The sequence below is a fragment of the Rhagoletis zephyria genome, unplaced genomic scaffold (assembly GCF_001687245.7).
Source record: "Rhagoletis zephyria isolate East Lansing unplaced genomic scaffold, Rhagoletis_zephyria_1.1 Rzeph_scaffold_01203, whole genome shotgun sequence".
NCBI classification, from domain to species: Eukaryota; Metazoa; Arthropoda; class Insecta; order Diptera; family Tephritidae; genus Rhagoletis; species Rhagoletis zephyria.
In genome coordinates this window covers 106,674-128,645 of record NW_016158287.1, presented here as the reverse complement: position 1 = coordinate 128,645, position 21,972 = coordinate 106,674, and the positions used below count along the sequence as shown (strand labels likewise).

Below are 21,972 nucleotides of genomic sequence, written 5' to 3'. Positions count from 1 at the left end.
AAAAAGAAGTCTGATGAGGAGATGTGGTGATCTCCGAAATAGTGCTATAACTTCTACCGCTTAGACTTTGTTGCTTTTTCAATTTTTCCTAATAAACAATCGTGGTACAAAGCTCAATAAAAATATTAAAAATAAAATGTTAACAAGCCACAATAACATTGATAAAAAGAAATAATTAAATTAGGGCCGAGATTCAAAGAATCGGTCTAATTTTTTTCTGTGGACTTTTATTATAATAATTTTTTTTTAAATATTTCCTACTTTTTAAGAAACAAAGAATAAGTCTGCGACTTGAAAAGATACAGGCACTTAATAAAAATGTTAACTGCAATAGCAAAATTAAGGGCATTAGAGAGTCTATAACCGAGTTAATTACAGCTAAGAATGCAATAAACTATAAATTTTGACTAGCTAAGCAACTAGATACGGTAGAGATTTATTTTCGATTTCACGTAGGTCGTATGAAAATTGGTCTTCTTTAAGCATTTCCGCTGCTCCTGGAAGCATCTCTTGACTTTCCACTTTACTAAATTTTGGTTTTGTGCGCGTTATATAGGGATTTGAACTTATCAAAAAGTTGTGCAGGATATCTTCGTTGGTTTGTGTTCGGCCAATCTTTCGCGAATGTCTCTCCCTAAGCGATGGAAAATCTTTATTTCGTGCTTCAGCAGTTTCTTCCGACAGCATTCCAATTTGTATAAAGGAGTAATGTTGGCAAATATCTGCACCGTGCACTAATAGCTTATGAACACTTGCAGGCATGTGATACAAGCTGACATATAGTTCCAGCGTTTCTTTGCAAAATTGTCTGTTTGAATATTTGTCCCGGAAGAAATAGCTTGCAAAATTATAGCAAATTGCTTTATTAAGCGACTGTCTACACCCGTAATCTCTGCAGACTTCTCGTAATCTCGGAAGTACCTCCTAGCTGTGTGCCGTCATTAGTTGTTTCGAGACCTTGCTTTATAATTATTAGCAATCGCGTGACAGTAAAGAATTCTCTCCGGTAAAAACTTGCTGTGTAAGAGGTGGAGGAGTTCTTTGTTGCTCTTGTAATGATGACTCACTAATTTAGGGATGCACAGCAGAGGTGCACGCAGTCGACGTCGCGGGCAAACTGCGCGCACGCGAGCGTGCTAGGCGAGGCGAAGTGAGCTGTACGGAGATGGCATCGTATACATATTAACCACTACACACTTATTTTCAAGTAAAAATGCGTGTATGTATGTGTACTTTTGCGACAACTGAGCCAGTGTGGCATCAGGCCACCAGAAAAAGCCAATTTTTCCAAAACAAAAGCGCCAAGTTTTTATAATCATATATAATATTTTTTTTGATTCAGTGAAAAGTGTATATACATATCCATTTCGTCACGTTTTTATTAATAAATTAATTTCAATACATTTATAACAACGCAAAACATATTTAATTTACCTATTCCTCACATTTTATTCAGTAAATGAATTCCATCTTAATGTAGAATATTAGTGTATAGTGTATACATACATACATATGTATGTACCTATGCATTCGGTGTGCTTAAATTAAAAAAGCATCACTAAATACCGCACCAAGCATTGAATTCCAATTATTTTGGCTTTTTGGTTTACCAAAAGCACTAAATTTAGTGCAAAATGCACGACCTTGGCAACAGTGAGCTGAGCACATCAACGCTCAAACAGTGATGCCAGTCCAAGTATTGAGTAAATGCGCTATGTATATTTTTCTTTTAAAGCAAAAGTTCTAATTGGCGAGGGGATTGATTTTTGGTTCTTACATAGAACACTGATAAGATTCACAAACTTATCTTAGGACTTAATTAAAATAATCAACATTATTTGTAGACGAATATATTTGTGTTCGTATGAAATAGTAGCTTATGTCGGGAGGCTGGCTTTAGTAAAATGTACCATTTCCTATATTATTTAAACCACAAGGAATTTTTTTATGAAACTTTATACGAATATTGACTTGCTAGCATCGCTATTAACATTACCGTCTTTTACGTTTATTTTCCAAGAGTTCTTGAACGACTCGGTGCCAGTGAGTCTTTCGCAATCGTATGCTGCGAATGGTTCATTATACTAAAGCCAGTCTTCCGACATAAGCTACTATTCGATACGAACACAGATATGTATACTTCCTAATAGGCTTGTAAAATGCTAAATACCCAGATCCCTCGCATGAGTTATTATCGGTAAAAAATTGGGTACGCTCAAATCTGGCATCGCTGCAGCAAGTACAGCGCCAGTGAAACAGTGTTGTTATTTTAAGTACAATTGTACTTTTTTCAGTACAATTAATTTTAAAATGTACAAAAGTACAATCTGCCGATTTTAAGTACAATTTCAACATCAAAAATACTTTTTGTACCAAACGCTCAAATCTCTTCTAGCACTTTGATTCTTAATCCGTTTACATTTAAGTAAATGGATATACCTACATATATATCATATTTGCTACAAAACGAAATTATGATTGTAATTTTGAATGTAAACGTGATTGTGAACAGTAGTGATGTGCGTTATGGTGATTGCGATTTCTTATCACCGGCGGGTGAAATATTCCTCATCGCTATTTATTTTGAAAAAATCTTTGGAAATGCAATTTACCTAATGGCGATCCTGCAGAAATAGAAGTATTTGAGCAATTCGGGGGTTGAAAGTAAAAAAATGTACAGTGACGAGCAAAACTGTAACATGGTTTTTAACACTTTTTGTTTCAGCCACCGCTATATTTCCAAGTCCTAACGACTTTCATACTTTTGCTGTATATTCTTGTTGGTACATCCCTACTCCCTCTCTCATAATGATTTGAAGTCAATACAAAAACAATAACAAACCCAGCAGACAAAAATGTAAATAAAGGCAGATGTTACAGTTTTGCTCTCACTCTCAGTTTTGCATTTGACAGTTATCTTTTACTTAGTTGGAAGTCAGATGACTTTTTTCTATTGTTATATTGTAATTTATTGAAGAAGTGATCACCAGTAAATAACATAGTTAATCAGGAACCATAAATGTAAATAATATGATTTACTGCGGAAAGGCGGAACCGCACGAGTGGCAAAATTTTAATGTACTTAAACTTGAAAAAATAGCTAAAGTCCCAAGAAGGAGTCTAAAAAAAGAGAATCTTGTACTTAAGGTCGGACATATTAAGCAAGTATAACTTTATAAATCAATAGACAGCGAGGCGAAGAATTGCCAAATTGAGCGCAAAGGCATCATAAAGAAGAAAAAAGCTAAATTTGATCATAATACATGTGCAGAGTGTGGCAGCATTTCGCAGCATCGCACGAAAACCGAACCGTTGCCTATTGGGATATGTTAGGCCGTTCAGAATGCAACAAAAAACATATTTCTTAAGTTTCAAGTTGAATGGTTATTTGGTCTGACAAGACTAAATTAATCGCTTTCAATCAGATGGCCGGGCATGGTATTGGATCAAAGACCCAAATTAAGCCTAAGCGCATCATGTACGTGCAAACAGTGAATCACAGTGGTAGGATCTTAATTGTTTGGGGTTGTATTTCAAAAATATTGTTGGTCCGTTAGTACGCATTATGCGTAAGCAACAGTATCTGTTCATATTTCACAAAATTTGCAAGATGTAGTCGAAAAATTAGAGTTTCTGCTGAAAAATCACCCAAAACATACTGCATATGTTGCAAAGACTGGATACAAAAGCAAAAAATTTGCTATTTTGAAATGACCTCCACAAACCGGCGGACATGAAGTCTCATCACTTTTTGTTTCAGCCACCGCTATATTTCCAAGTTCTAACGACTTTCATACTTTTGCTGTATATTCTTGTTGGTACATCCCTACTCCCTCTCTCATAATGATTTGAAGTCAATACAACAACAATAAAAAAAACCAGCAGACAAAAATGTAAATTAAGGCAGATGTTACAGTGGTGCACTCACTCTCAGTTTTGCATTTGACAGTTATCTTTTACTTAGTTGGAAGTCAGATGACTTTTTTCTATATTGTAATTTATTGAAGAAGTGATCACCAGTAAATAACATAGTTAATCAGGAACCATAAATGTAAATAATAGATTTACTGCGGAAAGGCGGAACCGCACGAAAAGTGGCAAAATTTTTGGAATTTGCTACTTAAATCAATAGACAGCGAGGCGAAGAATTGCCAAATTGAGCGCAAAGGCATCATAAAGAAGAAAAAAGCTAATTTGATCATAATACATGTGAGAGTGTGGCAGCATTTTGCAGCATCGCACGAAAACCGAACCGTTGCCTATTGGGATATGTTAGGCCGTTCAGAATGCAATAAAAAACATATTTTTAAGTTTCAGTTGAAGGTTATTTGGTCTGAGAAGACTAAATTAATCGCTTTCAATCAGATGGCCGGGCATGGTATTGGATCAAAGACCCAAATTAAGCCTAAGCGCATCATGTACTGCAAACTGTGAATCACAGTGGTAGGATCTTAATTGTTTGGGGTTGTATTTCAAAAATTTTGTTGGTCCGTTAGTACGCATTATGCGTAAGGAACAGTATCTGTTCATATTTCAGCAAAATTTGCAAGATGTAGTCGAAAAATTAGAGTTTCTGCTGAAAAATCACCCAAAACATACTGCATATGTTCGCAAAGACTGGATACAAAACAAAAAATTTGCTAATTTGAAATGACCTCCACAAACGGCGGACATGAGTCTCATCGAGAATTTGCGAAATCAACTAAAAGCACAGCTAATAAGTATCAGAGACCGTAAAATCGAGTACATGAGCTGTGAAAGCAAACTAAGGATATACCTCCAGAATTTTTACAAAGATACAAATAAGGTATGCCAAATCACATCCAGGAACTGAAACAGGCAAAAGAGTACTGAACATTGTGTTAGTAGTTCTTTTTTTTCGCGAAAGTTGTTAAAAAGCTCTTAAAAATGTGTGAGTGTAAAACTGTAACATCTGCCTTAATTTACATTTTTGTCGGCTGTTTTTTTATTGTTGTTGTACTGACTTCAAATCATTATGAGAGAGGGAGTAGGGATGTACCAACAAGAATATACAGCAAAAGTATGAAAGTCGTTAGAACTTGGAAATATAGCGGTGGCTGAAACAAAAAGTGTTAAACCATGTTACAGTTTTGCTCGTCACTGTATGTATATCGTTAACCGTTTTAGCAATTTGTACCAAACTCGGTATGGTTATTGTGCTTGCCACATAAAAGCAAACCGTTGAAAATTATTGAAATCGTACTAAAATTACGGCCGCTTTTCATATTTTAGAAATGTTTGAAATTTCAATATTTCGAAATTTAAGGATGCTAGTTTACTTAATATTTATACACCCGCTTATCATGTAGCGGTAGCTTTCGGAAAGGTGGAAAACATATATTTAATACTTGCGCCGGGTATTTAATGTTCGGCTCCGCCCGAACTTAGACTTTCTTACTTGTTTTAAATAATTTTAATTATTTTTTTATGAAATTGNTTTTTTTTATAAAATTGTAGCTCATTATCAAACAAAAACCTTGCAAATAAATCGAAACTTGAAAGAATGAAAAAAATCAACAAAGTTTCATCAAATTTTCACAGTTTTTGTTCAGAGTTTGTAGACATGTTTTGGGTTAACAACTTTGTAGCCCATTCATTCTAGTATAATAAGGTGCAAGTTTGAAGTGTCTAGAAAATACCATTGATTCTAGTATAATAAGGTGCAAGTTTGAAGTGTCTAGAAAATACCATTGATTTTTTGATTGTTTGATGTTTTGATTTGTTTGCGGTGTTGCACACTTTCTTCCATATATCGAACGTTCGCATTTTATGTTATATGGATGAATGCGCGTGTAGCGTTGTTGTTTTTTATTCCAATATTTTAAATTAAGCTTTATTTTTTAGTTTTTCCTAGACAATGATAAATGATGTACACAAATTTCAGTATGAAAAAAAGTGCAACACCTTCACCGAAAAAAGTTCTCAAAAATCTACGCGAATTGAATGTACTATCTCGATCATTTAAACATCTCGGACTCGCCCACCACTAAAAATGATTATTTAAATCTAAAGTATATATTAAATGATATTTAATATTTGCTTTAGAGATGAAATTTCGACAAATTTGTTTAAGCAAAAATGTTAAGCGCATATGCAGAATGTGGAAGCGAGATTCTTTTGCTTGCGTTTCTATGTTTATATCATTTATCAGTTTAAGCACATACGATTAAATGTAAAAAAAAAAATATTTTTAATTGCGGATCCGAAAGAAATATTTATTAGTTGCATTGAGTTACGAAAAAATAGTGCCGAAAATCAATCGATTGTGCTGAAGGTGCCGGCTGCTTCCGAAAGGGCCGAAAATGGCACAATGCACACTCATTTTCCATCACTGTCACACATACAATCTCACTATTCTGTTGACTTCGTTTTCCCCTTCCGATAACTTTTTGCTTCCGCGCTTGCCCAGCACCGCTGTGCAAAGCTTTGCACGCGCATCCCTACACTAATTGATCAAATTTGTATATGTGTCAGTGGGTCCTCCTCCAAGGACTCTCTTTTCTTTTTGGTCTCTTATATTCCCCCAAATAGTAATGATTATCGTTATTGTGCGCACGCTGATAACATAAGTTCTTAAGTCCTGAATAAATTAGGTAATAATCATTTATGCATTTTAGGTGACTTCAATTTATCCAATATTTCATGGTCTGCTTCATTTTCTAATTTTAGCCTCACACCAACTAATGTTACAGCATATTATGAATCATATTTGCTTGATAGTTTATTAAGTTTCAATTTAGTGCAAATTAATAATTTTGTTAATAAATTAGATCGTATTCTTGATCTTATCTTTATTAGCGATAATATTAACTGTAAAATCGAGAAATGTTACTTTCCTATCTCTCGTTGTGATAAGCATCATGTTCCTTTAGTTCTCAATTTTGAGTTTTATAATTTTTTTACTTTACCTTCTGCAGAAGTACTCAGCTTTAACTATTCTGCTTGTAATTTTTCAAAATTAAATAGCTTACTATCTGATATTGATTAGGAATGTGTTTTGGCTAGCTCCGATGTGTCTAATTGTTTTACTACTTTTAAAACTATCGTGCAACAGTTTTGTGTAAGTAATATGCCAGTTATTAAGAAAAGGAGTTATAAGCTACCTTGGTATAATTTCGAATTAAAAAGGTTAAAGAATCTAAAGAATAAATTCTTTAAAAGTTCCAGAAAACGGGAAACCAGACCTTCTTTTCTCATTATCAAAAAACATCTAAAGAAATTTAATTGTTTAGATAAATTCCTTTATAGAAATTACATACTTAGTGTTGAATCAAATATAAAATCTAACCCGAAGACTTTTAGGTAGTTTATTAAGTCGAAGTTTCTTTCATGACAAATTTATCGATGTCCAGTTCATGTGGCATGTCTGTTTGCGGAATTCTTCAGCTCTAACTTTAGTTCTGATGACTGCGCTTCCAACCAGATTCGCATTTTGCGGCGAGTTGTTCTCTTAATTTTAGGTCTTTAAGTTTGTCGTCTAATGACGTTGCGAGTGGCATTTCCAAACTGAAACCGTCTGTCCCTCTTTAATTTTCCCATTGAAACTGATTTTTAATAAATCACTAGCTTCTTGGGTATTTATTGATGATTGGAAGATTACTTCTTTTGACCCTCTTTTTAAGAGTGAGAATAAAAGTGACGTATGTAATTATCGGGCAATATCAAAGTCATCTTTGGTGTCCAAACTCTTTGAAAGTATAGTAGTAGAAAGAATGTATTTTGCAACTAAGGGCTTAATTTCACCCAATCAGCATGGCTTTGTTTCTAGTCGGTCAACACTCTCTAATCTAGCTGTTTTTACTGAGTACTGCATTGCATCTTTTTCAAGTGGATATCAAGTTGATTGTGTTTACACAGATTTCTCGAAGGCTTTCGATAAAGTTCCACACTCGATATTAGTTAGCAAGTTAGCATGTTTGGGTTTTCATTCCGACTTTTTGCGTTGGATTAAATCTTACTTAAGTAACAGACGTTGTGTTGTCACCATAGATGGAACAACTTCAGAACCTTTTATAGCCTCCTCTGGGGTTCCTCAGGGGAGTATATTAAGTCCATTGCTTTTTGTTTTATTCATAAACGATGTAAGTACTTGCTTGACTTTAGCAAATTTTTTGCTATATGCAGATAATTTAAAATTATTTTCGTTCATAAAGAGCTCATCTGGTGCGACAAAGTTTCAAGCGGAAATTGATAATGGGCATCGTTGGTGCACTAAATGTTGTCTTTCTTTGAATGTTAAAAAAGGTTTCAAAGTCACCTATGCAAAAATTTGCAATATCGTGGATACGTCTTATAATATTTCTACTACAATATTAAATTCTGTTAACGAGATGAGATCAAAGATCTTGACGTAATATTTTTTTTTAAATTTTTCTTTTAATAGCCATATTTGTCATATTGTTGCAAAAGCTTACGCAATGCTTAGATTTGTGAGGCGAAATAGCAAGAATTTTTCTGACCCATATACCCTCAAATTGTTGTTTACGTCTTTTGTTCGCTCCAATTTAGAATATGCAGCAATTATTTGGAGGCCTTGCCATAAAAACATGATGAATCGAACGTGCTCAAAAAGTCTTCCTAAAGTTCGCTTCGCGCAACTTAAATTTTTCCGAACCGTTACCATCTTATAGTTATCGCTTACTATTAATAAATCTTAAGTCTTTGGAGATAAGAAGATCTGTTCTCTCTTTGTCTTTTACGTTTAATATTATTTTTGGTGCTACGGACTGCCCCATTCCTTTAGAGAAAATTAATTTCAACATTCCTCGGTGTAGCTTACGATGATTTTATGGGGATAATCACAAAACAGAATATGCACGTAATGCCCCTATTGCACGCGCAATTAATGAATTTAAAATGATCTCTAAAAATGTAATTATTGATTTTTCTTGCTCGATAAATGTTTTAAAAATCTGTTGAACGCAATTTTATAAATTTTATTTCTTTAATTATCAATTGAGTTGAATTTTGTTAACTAGTCTGTAAGGAACTTTTGTATGTTCATAGACTCAATAAATAAATAAAAATAAAAAATAAAAATACACTCCATGCATCTTATCCACATGTGAAGTGAAGATAAGCCATATTTGTATATGGCAACATTCACTGGCTTATTATAAACAAGATCAAAATTGTTCGTGTTCTTAGGCGTGGTAAGCCTGCTGAAGCATGAAAGAAGGATTTTCGGGAAAGACATTCGCGAAAGATTGGCCGAATACAAACCAACGAAGATATCCTGCACAACTTTTTGATAAGTTCAGACCCCTATATAACGCGCATAACACCAAAACTTAGTAAAGTGAAAAGTCAAGAGATGTTTCCAGAAGCAGTGGAAATGCTCAAAGAAGACCAATTTCCATACGACTTACGTGAAATCGAAATGCATCCAGTTGCATAGCTAGTATAAATTTATAGTTTATTGCATTCTTAGTTGTAATTAACTCGGTTATAGACTCTCTAATGCCTTTAATTTTGCTATTGCAGTAAAAATTTTTATTAAGTGCCTGTATCTTTTCAAGTCGCATACTTATTTTTTGTTTCTTAAAAAGTAGGCCATATTTAAAAAAAAATCTTATAATAAAAGTCCACAGAAAAAAAATCAGACCGATTCTTTGAATCTCGGCCTTAATTTAATAATTTCTTGATTTGGAACAAGTGTGGCGATATTTTATATTCTGTAAGAATGTTGTTCAATGTTTGCATATACGTTTCAAGGTTCCAAAGAATCCGGAAAGGTTCATTTTTTCCTTTTCGTTAAAGCTTAATTCGGAATTATCTCGGGAATTAACTGCAGTTGATCCTGATTAATTACTGATTTTTACCTACCTGCGAATCCATGCAACAATTAATAAAAAAAAAGAGATAATTTCTACCTGAGGATGTACACACAGAACTGAAACTACTGGTTGAACGAAAGAATATAATCCGCTGACACGTACCTAACTATGAGCCAACGACGATTTAACACGGCTATAAATAATGACAGACAAACAGAAACTATTCAGAACGAAAAATGACACTGAAGATGGCACAACGCCGAAACCGGTTTGTCTCCAAACCAAATTTGACAAGGGATGACGGAAAATCGTTCCACATTACATCACACTCCTACCCTGTCGGAAACACCAACAACGAAAATGAGAATATTATTGTCAGTCAGTCTTATCACTCAAGGACAATTACGCTTTTGACAACATACCAAAGAAGACAATTGAAAATACACAACACCAACGCAAACATCTGGTTCAATAAACAATTTGTAACACTAAATGTTACGCCGAAATTCGCAAGAATCAATCCAAAATCGAGCACAGAGCAAAGGCGAAAAATCTTGAAATGAGCAGAAAACAGCTTCCTTCGACATGAAATTAAGAACCTGTATGCCAAAAAAGAACGCACAAATTAGGAGCTACTTTCCATTCATTTAGAACTTGCGGAACTGCTTCCTGTCAGCATGCTCCTGGAGATATTAGATGAAATAAAGGAGAATATCAGTAAATCTATGGGACAAAAATACAATAAATTAAACAAAAAACTCGATGACCTCAATAGAAAGCAAAACATCACAAAGAACATACAACACAGCGAAATGCCTTTCCATTCCAGATTCGTAAATTTGACTAAGGTTCCCATTAGCAAACAAGAGACAGAAATATTGGAAAAAGGTCTGAAAGACAACATAGAAAATTATGATAAAAATAAAGAGGTAGAGCACACTATTGTAGACGCGGAAATGGCCATATCATTACTACCAAGCGAGGATCAAGATCATGCAAGACACATATGTAGACGTATAATTGAAAAAAGCATAAAATCCATGGAGAAGAAAAAACTAAGCGACGAAAATAAAACTGTCAAAGGGCTAAAGAAAAAACTCAAAACGAATAGAGTAATCAACAAAAGCAGACAAGGGGAACAATGTACGAAAAAGAATATAAAGAAAAGACAGAGTAACTAATCAAAGAGACAAATTGTCGGATGATGAGAAAGGACCCAACCGATGACTACCAAGTGGCAGTAAAACACGCAATAAAACAGGCAAAAACAATAATAACTCCAAGGAAAGCATATACAATGACATTAATGATTCCTTCGGCTCCTTCAATGATCGCACTCCCAAAAATACACAAGCCAGGAAATCCGATGAGACCAATTATCAACCACAAATCTGCACCAGGAAACAAACTATCGAAATATCTAAAATCGTTGCTGAAAGAAAAACTGGAACTGCCCAATAAATAGACAATTACGAACACAGCCGAGTTAATTGAAAGGATGAAATAGCTAGAAATACCCAAAGATGCGAAATCTGTATCATTTGATGTTAAGGATCTTTACCCATCAATACCAGCGGCAGAAATAGTTACCATCTTGACTAAAACTTTGAAAGAAAAGACAGACAAGAACGTAGCAACGGAAATCGTGAACACATTGAGGGTAACACTAGACCAAAACTACTTCAAGTTGAATAACAAAATATATAGACAAACTAACAGGCTAGTGATGGATAATCCCACATCTGCAATTTTAATGGAAGTGTTCATGCAACATTTAGAGGAAAGGTATATGACGGAGCTGACAACAAGCCTGGGAGTAAAGTTCTACGCAAGATATGTCGATGGCATCATATGCCTTGTAACGGGAGACAAGGAAGAACAAATTCTAGGCTATCTCAACGACCAACACACGAATATAAATTTCACTATGGATAAGGAAAGCGAAGGCAAAATAAAATATTTGGACATAACAATTAAAATAAATAAGGTTACCAACAAATGCGAATTCGGGATATATAGAAAGCCCACGGTCACAGACACGATAATACACAACTTCAAACCACCCTCAACAGCACAAAAATGCAGCCTTTAGACATCTAATAACCAGGCTTGAACGAGCCCCATTGGAAAAAGAAGCTTACAGCAAAGAACTTAATACGATATACGCGAGCGCGGAAAATAACGGGTACAGAAAGGGCCTAGTAAACAAGATAAGAAGAGAAACAAAAACTAATAAATCAAATAAGAAGGAAAATAATGAAAAGGCTTGGGCAGTATTGACTTATACGGGCAAAACGTCATATAAATTGGCTAAGGTATTCCAAAAGTATAACATTAATACAGCATTTAGAACGAAGGACAATGTGGGGAGGATACTACGAAATAGTGCAAACGAGGAAGACCCACTAGACAAGCAAGGTGTATATAAGTGGACTTGCGAATGTCAACATAGTTACTTAGGACAAACAGGGCGCAAGATGNCATTGAGGGTAACACTAGACCAAAACTACTTCAAGTTGAATAACAAAATATATAGACAAACTAACAGGCTAGTGATGGATAATCCCACATCTGCAATTTTAATGGAAGTGTTCATGCAACATTTAGAGGAAAGGTATATGACGGAGCTGACAACAAGCCTGGGAGTAAAGTTCTACGCAAGATATGTCGATGGCATCATATGCCTTGTAACGGGAGACAAGGAAGAACAAATTCTAGGCTATCTCAACGACCAACACACGAATATAAATTTCACTATGGATAAGGAAAACGAAGGCAAAATAAACTATTTGGACATAACAATTAAAATAAATAAGGTTACCAACAAATGCGAATTCGGGATATATAGAAAGCCCACGGCCACAGACACGATAATACACAATACTTCAAACCACCCTCAACAGCACAAAAATGCAGCCTTTAGACATCTAATAACCAGGCTTAAACGAACCCCATTGGAAAAAGAAGCTTACAGCAAAGAACTTAATACGATATACGCGAGCGCGGAAAATAACGGGTACAGAAAGGGCCTAGTAAACAAGATAAGAAGAGAAACAAAAACTAATAAATCAAATAAGAAGGAAAATAATGAAAAGGCTTGGGCAGTATTGACTTATACGGGCAAAACGTCATATAAATTGGCTAAGGTATTCCAAAAGTATAACATTAATACAGCATTTAGAACGAAGGACAATGTGGGGAGGATACTACGAAATAGTGCAAACGAGGAAGACCCACTAGACAAGCAAGGTGTATATAAGTGGACTTGCGAATGTCAACATAGTTACTTAGGACAAACAGGGCGCAAGATGAAAACAAGATATCGTGAACATATAAGGGACTACAACAAAAAAATGCTAAAACCTTCTACCACCCCGGAATCGAACTTCGCAAACCATATGGCAGAATTCATTGTACGCCAATGAAAATAGGAAAGACAGCCAAAGTTCTCCATGTACAGCACAAAGGACAACGCCTAAACGTATTAGAGAATATGAAGATATACAAACAAAAGACGTTCGTCAGAAAAATCATAAATGAGCAAATAAACACCGCATCTGATATATTATTCCAACCACTCAGGCTACTATACGCAAAACAAAACAGAAACCCTGCAACTAGTATAAACAATGAAATGCAGGTCCAAACTACAGAAACAACAGAACAAAGAGAAAGAAAATAACTGATTTTTACCTACCTGCGAATCCATGCAACAATTAATCAAAAAAAGAGCTAATTTCTACCTGAGGATGTACACACAGAACTTAAACTACTGGTTGAACGAAAGAATATAATCCGCTGAGACGTACCTAACTATGAACCAACGACGATTAAACACGGCTATAAATAGTGACAGACAAACAGAAACTATTCAGAACGAAAAATGACACTGAAGATGGCACAACGCCGAAACCAGTTTGTCTCCAAACCAAATTTGACAAGGGATGACGGAAAATCGTTCCACATTACATTAATTCCCAAACTTAACTCGGAGCAAGCGAGTATTCGATGACAACTCTGACGAAAACTCAGAAAGCGAAGAACACAGAGAAAGTACAAAACTAGCATATGGACATATACCTTTTCATCGGTAATGCAGTCACCATACTAATTCGGATAGGAATCCAATTAAAATTGAATAAGAACTTATTTGAATTAATACGGTGACTGAGCAAACAAAGCAGCTAACTACTTCATCCGCGGTAGCCGAGTGGTGGGGACTGCGTACTACAAGCCTGCAGGTCCCAGGTTCGATCCTCGGTTGCAGCGATTGCCAAACAAAATTTAGTTTTTACTGTTACCTTAAATAATTTTTTAATTATATTTGATTTATATACTAAATTTTGCTTTATTTTACTTTCGTTAGTTTTATTTCATTAAGTTTTTTTATTATTAGTTTAATTTTACTAAAAAAGTCAAAAACAACTAATTAAAAATAACTTAAAAAAAAATATAGAAGTTATAATTGATAGAATTAAATAAAAATTAAATGAATATTCTACTGGCCGTGGGATTCGAACCTACGAGCTCGCGGCTCGTAAATCCGTATTACTGCCATCTGTGAATGCACAATTTTGATCAGATCAATTGCGGCGTTAATCGGGATCAACGTTGCCGTCTGTCTATGCTTTTAGAATGCTAGTAGTTAGCAAACTTATCCTAGCTGCAACGCCTTCAAAACCACTGTATTGTCTGTTTTCCTTAATATGCCTTTAGCCTAAGCGATTATTAGTGGTAAATAAACAAATGGTAGTTAGAGAGCTTTTACAAGATCTCAACATACTCCTAGAACGTCAGGCAAAAAGGGTATATGCACACAAAAGCATTTGTTTTCCTTTTCAAGCAAATTGTGAAACCAAGGCTCGATAGGGAATTTTTTTTATTCTGTGTAACTATTTGAAGGTCATAGAATATATTATACTTAGTTTGTTTTATGATATACCGACTTACATATAAAGTACCTGTATTTTAAAATGCATATGTGTCGGACGGAAGAAACTTAGGCGGTTAAAAAAAAGTCCAAATCTCCACGAGAAATATTCGTGTACAAAGTATAGTTATTATATAGTATAGTTTATAATGGTGTTATTAACTGCAATTAACTCGGTTATAAATCCTATAATGCCCTAACTCTCAAACCGCTAAATTTTTAATAATGAAAAATTAATAGTAAATAATTTTTTTTTGGCAAAATTATAGCAAATTCCAAAGTAAAATTAAATTTTTTCGTTTACTTGTTACACTAAAAAAAAGAAAGGATGCCTCAGGGCACTCATATCGGTTAAAGCCAAAAATTAAAGACTGGTATAAACGGAATTCATGAATGTGTTTTTTATTGAACAATGTAAAATAATTTAGATGGTAAAGCAAAAAATACTTATTATTTATGATGGTAATCATAAAAACAGTTTTTGCTGCTTGAACAGCAAAGGTGGATATCACACTTTTGACAAATACACTGCGTTTGAGAAGTTTTGCATAATTTACATTTTCTCTTGCCGCCATCTTTGCTCAGCCAAATCGTACGTCGTCAACTGGAGTTTCGCTTTCAGGCCAATACAGGAAGTTCCTGGCTTCGAGGTTGATGGTAGTGATGTAGATGGACAAGACGTTGGTTTGTTGGTACAATATAAAATAATTCGTTGCTGCCATGTCAATAAAGTGATAAAATAATCTGGTCATTGCGTCTCGTGTTTTAGCGCGAATATGATAGCGACCCATTAACCCATCCAACTTATCGACACCGCCCATATGGCTATTGTAATCGTCAATTATTGGGGGACAGTCGACTTCAACATATTTTTTGCATTTGCGATCATATCGTGTTGCCTTTTTTGCTTGTAAATTAGGATTTCCTCGTGTAAACGGTTCTATATCAACAAGTTGATGCAAATCGAACTGACTTATTGTCTTTCCACAAAACAGTGCTGATCTCTATTCCATAGGCTATGCCCACAAATTCTGCCGAGAAGCCTCTTGGCTTGTCCTTTATAATATTGTTATTGTTATTTTATATATTATTGGGAGCTTGCAGTTGGCAATTCGATTTACCCGGATGGTTCCTAAGCTGTAAATGCCATTAAATATGCCAAGAGATATTATAGTATCGTACCTTTTCAACAAAATTGTTTCAAATCACAAAATTTTTATTTTGGTCAATGTTTTTGACAATAAACAAAGAAATCAATGCAAAAGAATATTGTGTCAACGAAAACACTTCTCACACGCGACTGGCCATAAAAGCAAAACGAAGCTTTTGCGAGCATTCAAAACTTCTAAGCAAAGAATGCCAAATTTCTGATGAAACGAATGGCAGTTATTTTAAACAAAAAATATATGCCCCTGTAGGGAAAGTAATGGGTGCCCTGAGGCACTCTTACCGGTTAGAGGCTGTATTTTTTAGGGTCGCAGACTTATGTAATAGGTGTCTATAGAGAAATTGTGGACATTAACACCCTCTACAATGTGCCATAAGCCGCATTTCGGATCCGTGGTAAGTGCGCTTTAAAATTCTAAAAATGGGTTTTTCTCCATATAAAAAAAAAATAATAATAATTTTTTTCTTAAAAAGTAGGTTATATTTTACAAAATTGCTATTAATGAAAGTTATTTATAATTTCGGAGGCTATCCACAGAAAAAATTTCACATCGTTTCGTTGAATTTTGGCCCTAATTCCATAATTTCTTGATTTGGGACTTGCGACCGAGTAGCGCAGCACTGGCTCTCGACGTTCCTCGTCCAATCTCGCGTGGTGCGAAGACCTGAACATGCCCTAAAGTGACACCAGCTAAGGCAGGTGTTGCACTTGACTGAAATCACGTTGCGAAATATCCTGGTCTGACACTCCGTGCAGATTGTTGGAGCAACCTGGGGATGTTGGCGGCGGCGGTAGTGGTACGGTTATGTCTGTTGTGTGGTCTGTTGTGGTTACGTTGTGGTCTATTGTGTTGTGGTGCGGTTGTTTGTGGTGAGCTGCTCAGGCGGACTTGGGTGTGCCGTGGACGCAGCTCTGTTTGAGCAGCAGGGGGCCACATATGATGTGGTCCACTGCCGGTGAGTCCTTAGGCCTGAGCAGACTCGGAGGTGACTCCACCGGTTGCAAGTATTGCGCTTGACTGAGGTGGAGTTGTGGTGTAGTCGTCTTTGGCACACGCAACATGTGTAAGTTTCTGGCCCAGGGTTTGACTTGATGGCAGCCCTGAGCAGAAGAGCACGTAGCAGATGTAGCCCCATGGACGAACAGCGCTTGGGATATTTCGCCGACCTAAACGGGGTTAGATCACCGTCACAACAGCCCTTGGTCGGGTACTCCAGTCATTCCGGTACGTAGAACCGGCTGTCGTGGGACCTGGGACGCCGGCGCGCTCAATGCATAGAGCTGCCTCTTCGCCTAGCACTCTTCGTGTAGCTGCTGCGCTGTACGTTGCCGTTTGTAGTGGCTGGTGTTACTGTTCCAGTTGCTGATGCGTTGTAGTTTTTTGCTGTTTTGTTGTTTGCTCATCTTGTTTGTAAGATCGCCTGCTCGCCGGAGCGAACTAAGCGGTCGATGTATAATAAGGGGGATCTCAAACTCCGCCGCGCCAGTGCCCTATGTCCCGGTTAGGCCACCGTTACTCCTCGATGCAGTCCAGTGTCGAGAAGGCGCCGGATTATTCCCTTCATGGCTGCAACCCGTCCACAATGTCGCGCAACGCGCAGGATTAGGAGGCAGTTCTTGGTCGCTGTTCTCCAGCAGCCCTAAGATTTAAAGAGGGAGCGCAGGAACAGACAGTGACTGCGTTAGACCAGTCCAGGGAAGGACTAATTGGTGATTCAACTAAGCTCCCGCACAAACGACATGGTGCATGCCTTAGCGGAGGTCATTGGGTGAAACCCTAGTCAGCACCCCATAGGTTACCTTTGGTACCACCATGGTGTAAAACCATCATTGGAGTTTCCTGCCACGAGCTCAGATAGATATATAGATATTGAAAGAGGTATGCACCGCGACCTGGTAGGTCCTTTGTGCCCTTCACTCATCAAAACACATCATTAGTCCCAAGAATTACAGGAAGTACAGGACAGCCTTTGGAGGTAAGGAATGTATGTGCATGTGAATGTATCTGGTCGCCTCGCTACGGCATCACACTCCAAAAGCAGGTAACAGGGTGTCTCCTCATCCGAATCGCAGAAACGACAGAGATCGGTCGACCAGATTCCCAGTCTGTGCAGATGATCTCTTAATCTGCAGTGTCCAGTGAGGATGCCTGTAAGTATTCTCTGCGATTCGTGTCACGTTGTGGGCATTAGCATCACAACCGATTATTAACGGGAGGTTGTTCTTTCGGCAGTACTCAACGAGTTCCTGTACCTCATTGGGAGAGATGTTGTTATTATCTCCCGCGAAGTATGCCGCAGCAAAGACGATGTCCTTGTTGTCTCCACCGACTCTCAGCGTCGCCTGTACCGCTACCATATCTTGTGTTAAGAACTGTGTAATGCAAATATAGTCAATGTCGTTTCTTAGAGGTCTTATATTACCTTATTGTTGCTGTGGTTTAGGCCCCTTACCTGGCCTTTGTAGGTCCACGGCTCATGTATCAGTAGGATGCCCAGGTCTTCCGTGGCAAACCTGCTAGCGATGACTACGAAGCAGCCCCCACATGGTGCAGGTTGACCTGGGCTACTGCCAGGCGCCGTGGTTCATCTCTTTGGCTCGTCTAAGTCGGACAGCCTAAGATCGCTCTCACTCTTATCGAGCTCTAGTCTCCTAATGCCAAGCCCTTCTAATAGCTCCTGCGTGGAGGGGACGCACTCCGCTGTACTTGCATTTTCCGTTACAGGTGAGGTAGCGGGAGCTGGTGACTGCGTAGGTAGTTGTGGCTGTGATAATTTTTGAGGCTGTGGTTGTGGCTGTGGGTGGCATGTTGGGTAGGCTCCGATGGCGGGTGCGGAATTGAGTAAGGTTCAGACGGTGTTGGGGCAGGGTCAGCGTGAGCCTGTATTGCCTGGGACTCTTCCACCCTATCGCCCATTGATTTTGTTTCCTGAGCCTCTTCGGGCTCTGAGGGCGCTATTACCGGCTGACTACGGTCGCCATGGCCTAATAGTGACGAAACTAAGTCTATAATTAATATTGAAGCCTACCCTTTCGATGCTGCAATACGATTCCTCGTCTATGCGAAAGTTCAGTCGTAGGCCAGTGTCTTCAATGACGCTCGGGATCACTCTCAACGCAGAGGTGTTCTTTAACTTTGCTGGCGACGTTGACCATGACTCCCTTCAGTGCTATGTCCCACATGCACGGCAAGGCTCTTTTCCTAGTATATGGAATGATGGTTCTGGCTGCACTTGTGCTAAGCCCTAACTTGGCACATCATACCAACGGATACCATTGTCAGAAAGAAGCCGAAGGAGTTCATCCACTGAACTAAACAAAAGAAAAGCTAAACCCCTTCCTGAGGACAGCTCCCTTTATATCAAGGAACGCATAGAGCACTGTTTCACCACGTTCAAAAGCCTCTTGAATTCCGCTTGTCATTTGATACAGGGCTGTGTCCGTAGGCCTTTCAGCTCTGTATGCGTGCTGATAGGGTTAGGGGTGTTGACCTCAGAATTTCAGTTCTAATATACTATTAGTATATTATCTTCTCCATTGCTTTTAATACAAACGAGGCTAAATTAATGACAAAAGGCCAAGGAATGATCTACCCGCAGACAAGCAATTAAGTTTCGCGGGTTAGGAAGTTATGTTACTTGTTAGTTGCTAATTGTTTGAACAATAAAATAATGATAATAATAATCATTTCACTATATTATCGTTCCAAAAACTCTCCCAATTTTAACCCGGTCCTGCGGTCTTCCTCAGATAAGCAGTGTGCTTTTCGTTCGAAGAGTCTCCACACCAAATTTGAAACGGGATGAAGGAAATCTATTCCGAAATATATCTTTTCAACCTGTACGAAGAATCAACCAATACAAACAAGTAGCATTAAATAATCATTAAATGTCGCAAACAAAATGTATTAGCAACTTCATTTTCGGTTTCGGCCCGGTTTGAAACGTTGTAATTTAATATAGTAATATATAAAAACTTACTGTAGTACGAATGTTTTTGATTTCATTGGACGAATTAAGCCATAATCATTTTAATAGTTTTTTAACACAATTAATGTACTAATATCCAAATTCATAAAAAACAAAGCAGACTTTGAATGCTTTATAAACTGAAAATTTTTATGAAAATGTCACTTTATAAAGCTTTTTAAACCTACTGTTTGTTATAAATGAAACCATTCATATATATGACGTCTGAATATAATATTCACGTGTCGGACCTATTTACTGTTATTCCTGTGATGGGCATGCATTGAGAAATGCCTGAATTTAAGTAGTTTTATCTGAAAACTATTAAAAGAATTTCTTTATACATACACACATCGAGACGTACCGCGAAAACGTTTTCTTGTTTTTTTCGTAACCCGTTCGGAAAATTTCTGTGAAATTCTAAATGTAGTCTAAGCCCGGTTCAATACAAGTGATAGACTAATTTTTAACTTCATTCAACTTATTTTGTACGCACAAATAGTGCAATTTGGCGCTTACGTTAATTTTGTTGTCACCACTAGCTCACCATTAGACAAACATTTACCAGAAAACATTGCAGTTTGCTTTGAAATCACTTTTTTTTTGTAGTACACATTACATGTATATAATCATAAACAAGTAAACAAAACTCAACAAGTAATAAAACATAAAAAGTGTCAAATAAAATTTGTTTGTAATTGGTCCATCACATAATACATACATTTATATATTTCATTTCATTTCATTTATTTACTTTGTAAGTACAGTAAAACTGGAAAAATTTCAATTACAAGATTAAACTTTAGCTAAGACAATAATATAAGTAAGTATATGAACTACATATCATTCTTGCTATATTATAACTAACACTAAGGGATAGAAGACAGACAGAAAACTTGAAAAGACAGAGGATGGGAAGTCGATAGTTAATTTTTGAGTAGATTTGCAACTGCTGTTTTGAAGCATTGAATCGAACTTACACATTTAATTGAATTTGGTAGTGAATTCCATATTCTGATAGCACTAACAAAAAATAATCTTGAGGCTATTAATGTTTGGTATTTAGGGACAACAATATTACAGGTACGAGACGATTGAACAAATTTTAATTTACGGTACAGGTATAATGGTTTGTGGTTTCTGCTCAGTTTGAATAAGAATAAAATATTGCGATAATTTAAGTAACTTTCGATGCTATAACCAAGAATATTTACAGTTAACAATGATATATGGTAAAATTTTTTCTTACAATATATAAACCTGGCAGCATTATTTAAAGCTCCTTTTAATTTATTCTTCGATTCATAATCCAGATTTCCATACACTATTTCACAATACGCGATATGGGGAACGATAAGCGACTGAACTAGCTTCAATTTTGTATTATTTGGTAGGCAATAACATGTATGCCAAAGGTTTCTTAAAATAAAGTATATTCTAGAGATACAGTGGTTGATATGATCTGTGCAAGTCAAACGAGAATCAATTTTAAAGCCCAGATTAGTCACAACATATCGAAACTTTAACTCAGTTTACCCCAATATAATTGGCGATAGACAACTCAGATCAAAAGAATGAGGTGATATAGGTATAACCTGCGTTTTGGCAGCATTTCAGCAGAGGCTATTTGTTTCGGCCCAGATCTCTATTCTCCTTAGATCTTTATTTAACCGAAACACAAGGTCTTCCCCAAGTCCAATTGGTCGCGAGTAGTAGATCTGTGTATCATCGGCATACAGGTGAATATAAGCATTTTGACAGCAGTGAACAATATCATTTACAAATATACTAAAGAGTATAGGACCCAGGATTGAGCCTTGCGGTACACCGGAATTAATTTTCCTGCGACAAGAAATTGTTTCTCCACATTGCACTTGTTGGTACCTGTTTGATAAATACGCTTCCATAAACTTAAGCGAAGTAGAGTTGAAACCAAAATAGTACTTCAATTTTGCAAGAAGAATGTCATGCTTTATGGTATCAAAGGCTTTAGAAAAACCTAATAGGACCAGGATAGTGAGTAGTTTGTCATCATAAGCAGGACGAATATCTTCCATTACCTTCAAAACCGCTGTAGAACAACTGTGACTTGACCGAAAACCAGATTGG

General features: G+C 36.7%; 1 protein-coding gene and 1 long non-coding RNA gene across 3 annotated transcripts in view; one reads left to right on the top strand and one right to left on the bottom strand.

Moving 5' to 3' along the window:
- The window catches only part of eIF4G1 (eukaryotic translation initiation factor 4G1), a 129,084-nt gene that overhangs the window by 17,542 nt on the left and 89,570 nt on the right, over positions 1-21,972 (top strand). The window lies entirely within an intron of this gene.
- Positions 18,221-18,687, bottom strand: LOC108363156 (uncharacterized). The gene is made up of 2 exons (XR_001847571.1): positions 18,319-18,687; positions 18,221-18,268 (listed from the first exon to the last, which is right to left on the bottom strand). It is a non-coding gene; the product is annotated as an uncharacterized LOC108363156 (long non-coding RNA).